General features: G+C 39.1%; 1 non-coding gene across 1 annotated transcript; it reads right to left on the bottom strand.

Annotated features, from left to right (window-relative positions):
* Nucleotides 1-4,439: 4,439 nt before the first annotated feature.
* Nucleotides 4,440-4,546, bottom strand: LOC149002254 (small nucleolar RNA R71). The gene has a single exon (XR_016170543.1). It is a non-coding gene; the product is annotated as a small nucleolar RNA R71 (small nucleolar RNA).
* Between the last annotated feature and the right edge of the window lie 267 nt (nucleotides 4,547-4,813).

Raw genomic sequence — 4,813 nt, forward strand, 5'->3', positions numbered from 1 at the left:
TGCGAACGGTTCTTCTGACAGTTGGTGAGTGAGTTCTTACCCCTGTATCCAACCTTGTATTTGAATCAGTTGTACTCTCTTGCGGTCTACCGAACCGATCGTCTCGCCTAGGTTGATCATCAATCCTCCTTGGTCCTCGGTCTCCTTCACGAAAATTCTGACCGATATTCTGGTCTTCAGCCAATCTTTGATCACGTGGTAACGCACGTCTCCCTGAATCACGTTGATCAGGTTTTTGTGGTAAAACCACTCGTCTGGTGAGCAGGCGGAGTGCTTGGCTCACCTCCAAAAGTTGAATCTTTACCTGATCCAATTGATCTTGGAATGTATCAGGAGGATTACGTCCTCTCTGACCATCATCTACCTCGATAGGATTTTGGCTTCCCCGGGAAATATCTGGATTATTCGCTCCAGGGATCTGAACACCGGAATTATGCTGTGCAGCGGCTGCTGATCTAGTCACCATGGCTTTTCAAGTCTTTCCCACAAAGCGCCAAATGATGCGTTCAAAATCTGCTCAGCCCTTAGATCTCCTCGTGATGACCTGCAAAACGAAAGCGTCAAATGTGGCCCGACCGCGGGTGTCGGGAGTCCACCTCCGAAGGCTAAGTCAGTTGATGAACTTAATCACAAACGGCTCTGCTAGAAGTATAGAGCTAAGGAATGAAGAACTGGGAAAGGTGATCTAGATCATAAGCCGCTGATAGTTTAAGTCTATCAGTATGTATCTGAACCTGAGTCTCAGATTGTGTGTTTTTCATCCCCCTCACCTCGTATGGTAGTGAGGTTTATATAGAGTGTACCTTCGAATCTCCTTCGTTGGATGCACTTGAGCCTTCTTCGGGTAGTCGTTGGATCTTAACAGATAGATCCGTTGAGCAATGAGACTTCTACTAGTTTGGACTAGTAGAGGACTCCTGAGATAACTCTTTAGGTTATGCGATGATTATCCCTTCGATAATGATTAGCCGCAGCCGTCAATTCAAGTCTGCCATCATTAGGGTAATTACCCTAATCCATAAGTAGGATTAGGGCGTGCTTGTAGCTGAATCAGTTTTCTTCTTCAGCAAGCCATCTTCTGGATCCGGTTCGCTCGGGAGCGAGTCGGTTTGCTCTGCCTCGACCGGGGTCGAGGGTCGAACCAGGTATGAACCCGGTTTGATCATAATTTCTCCGTATCACTACAAAAAAACCCAGAAAGAAACAAAGAGTATACGGAAGATGGAAAAATTGATGGATTGATACACCAACCCATTACCCATCTACACTGCAGGAAAAAAAATCTCTTTAAAACTGCAAATTCATCTTTCTTCATCTCGATTAAGCTTCCAGTGAAGTATTTTTTGTCTTCTAGTTGAATCCCCACAAAACTAGGTTTTTGCCCATACCCACCACCTCCTTCAATGCTTCCCGAGGAGAAGGAGTTAGCTTTCCTGGGTACCTGTAATGTGAAATCAACGACAACGCTCCTCCTCCTCCTTTCTGAGGAAGAATCATTTCGCAATCCTTGACAATAATATTAATAAAGAGAAGAAAAGCTGGTCTTGAGCCGTGAAGAACGCCCAGATTCAAGAAAACCAGAGCCAAGCATATAGATTTTTCACACCTGTTTAGCTTGATTATCAAGTAAGATCAGAGATTCCCATATGGAATCAACTACTAACCCATGAACCTCACCAACCACAGACTTGTAGTCGCCTCTGTTGGCTTACTACTGGGACCAGTGCCTGCTTGATTTCCAACGTTGTTTACCAACTTTTTGGATGGTTTTTACAATCCTTGACAGTGAATGATCCAGATGAAATCAGCTGCATTTGCACGGCTGAAACCCTCATCCTGCCGCTTGGGTAATTGTTTTCCGTTAGAGATCTAATACTCCTTGATTCGTTAAACCCTTCTCTGTGATTCGCTTTTGATAAGAGATTCTAGGGTTTCTGGGCTGGAGGAGGAAGGAGGTGGAGATATCTCTTCTCTACTTAGTTCAGTTGTGTGATTTTGAAATTGTTCCTTTTCAGCTATTGCAGCCGCTGCTCCGCTTTCTCTCTCTTTCTTCATCTTCATGCTTTTCCTCTTCTTCTCGGACTGCTCATCTTTGCTTCCTCTTCTCGTAGGTCTATGTAGAAGCGTCCGCAGCAGCTCTCCCGACTATCTCACGAGTGGATTCGGCCTTGTAGACCTTGTATTCGTTTTGAGATGTTGCAGAGATAGGGTTTTGAAGCTTCAACCTCCAAATCTACTTTTCTAAAGCTTTTTTTTTTAATTGTTTTTTATTTTTGTAGATTGAATAAAAGAAATAAAATTCTTTAAAATAAAAAAATTAAAAAAAAAAAAAAAAAAAGGTATTTTCATCACAAAAATTACTAAACTAACGGTTTCTGTTAAGTTTGTCCTCATTTAATCATTTCTTGAAACCACAGGGGAGCCATATGCAAAAGAAAACTTAAATTGGATTAAAAGTGACCTGTACCAAACTGGAAAAATAAAGGAAATCAATATAAAATTAGAAAATTAAGGCAATTATGAAAAAAATCTAAAAATCCGGGGAGGCCATGGCCCCCCTCAGCCCCTTAGTGGGTCCGCCCCTGATGATTAGTATGTCAAAACCCTAATTGGTTGAGTCAGATAGGAACCCTGAGTTTGATTCAAATTTTGTCAAGATTCATATCTCATGTAAACTCTATAAAAGGAGAGCATACTCCATCAAAGGAGAACGCTTTTTTAGAGCTTAGTAGAAGCACTCTTTCTTCTCTCTTCAGTTTATTTAGGCTTTCTCTAGTTTTCTTTGCTTGCATTTGTGAGATTTAAATTTCTAGATTGAATGTTTAGGTTTAATTTTTCTATGTAATGCAATTCAAGTTCAAGTTTCAAGTTTTAAGATTCATTTTTCTCTGGGTCTAGCAATTGTAGATCTAGATCATTCTAGATCTAGTTGTTAGGGTTGGTTGAGATTCGAATCGTTTGTTCAATTCGCAAGTAAGTAACCTTCTTCAATAATCTTCTCTCCTCCTTCCATTCCCGCTTCTATCTACCCCTCCAATTCTTAATTTAGGATTTACTTTCAGCATTTATTTATTGTTCTCCCTTCCCCTGGGTCTTTGATCAGAGATGCCTACAGTCGTGATTCTCTTTGGTTAAGGTTTCCCTTTCCTTTTATTACTCTGTTATTTACTTTCTGCAATATATTTTCAGCATTTATTTATTGTTCTCCCTTCCCCTGGGTCCTTGATCAGAGATGCCTACAACCGTGTCTCTCTTTGGTTAAGGTTTCCCTTTCCTTTTATTACTTTGATTATTTCTTTTATGCAATTTCTTTTTCTCTAATATCCGTTCCCCCGATCGGTGGACTGTAAGCTACGGCAAAGGGTCCACGGTCAAAGTCATTATTATTATACTCCCCTTCCCTAGATCTAGAGCTGACACTCGAATCATTTCCCTTTTATTTTTATTTGTCATTCATATTTTTTTCTGCCTTTATTAATTATGCGTTGATTATGTTTGCTTTAATTTTCGTTTCAATTCGATTGCATTAGATGTATGGATTAGGACCGTTCGTTTAGTTTAATTAAGTAATTAAGTAATTAACAAATTTTTAATCATTGCACTATCACATTATCATTGAGAAGTTAATTCTAAAGTGGCATATCTCCTTGAGATCGACCCATTAGCTACACGATACCGTGCGCTTGCAGTTACTTTTAATTTGAGTAGAAACAAAAACGTTTAGTAGTCCCCACTCTACTGCAGAATCCTTAGGATTCGATTGTAGGTGGCTCCGAAGACTATATGGATTCCCTTGCGTCAAAACCTATACAACGCTCAACTATACGGCAACCTTACAGCTTTGGAATCATTGTTTCAATCTTTGTGGCAGGGAAATTCACTACTTTCCCTTTTGTTTTTATTATTTTCTTTTCTTCTTTAGTTACTTTATTTTTAAAAAAAAAATTTATTAAAAAAAATTTATTCTCCCATAAGAGCCTTTAATTGCATTAGGTAGTTAGTGCATGTGTGTTTGGACTCGTGATTCCACAAATCGAATTGTCCGAGTGTCTACCTTGATTATGGAAGACCTACCTCCACCTAAGAGTCTTAGAGATAGATTTTATCCAACTCGATCTGCACAACCCTTCTGTATACGTTTACCTGATGTGAGAGGTAATAATTTTGAACTTAAATCTCATTACCTGTCTATGTTACCCCAATTTCATGGGTTACCTGATCAAGATGCATATTTGTTCCTTAGGGAGTTTGAGGAGGTTTGTGTCCTTATGAAAATACAACAACTCACTGATGATGCTGTAAGACTACGGTTTATTACATTTTCATTAAAGGACCAAGCCAAAAAGTGGCTTTATAGCTTACCTAGGGATAGCATTACCACATGGGAACAATTTACTGTCATATTCTTGAAGAAATTCTTTTCTTTCTCTAAGACGAATAAAATAAGAAATGATATTCTTTAATTTCATCAAAAACCCAATGAGTCCTTTGCTAAGGTAATGGAGAGGTTTCAAAGCCTTCTCCAAGAATGCCCTCACCATGGTATAGAATTATGGCATTTATGCCAAATAATTTATAAGGGTATCGATTATCAAACAAAGCAACTCTTGGAATCTATGTGCCCCACATGATTTACATCGTTCACTGGATGATTCGAAGCTTGGGAATTTCTTTTAGATCTAGCAGATAGAACTAGAGAATGAGAGTTAACCCAAGAATATGAAAGGACTAGTAGGGGATATTTTGTTGATAGCCAAGTTCATAAAGATGCACAAATAGATAATCTTTTGAAAAAGTTAGAGACTTTGGTAGA

Source organism: Hakea prostrata, chromosome 10 (genome assembly GCF_041222555.1).
Source record: "Hakea prostrata isolate BN-2017 chromosome 10, UWA_Hpros_2, whole genome shotgun sequence".
Lineage (NCBI taxonomy): Eukaryota > Viridiplantae > Streptophyta > Magnoliopsida > Proteales > Proteaceae > Hakea > Hakea prostrata.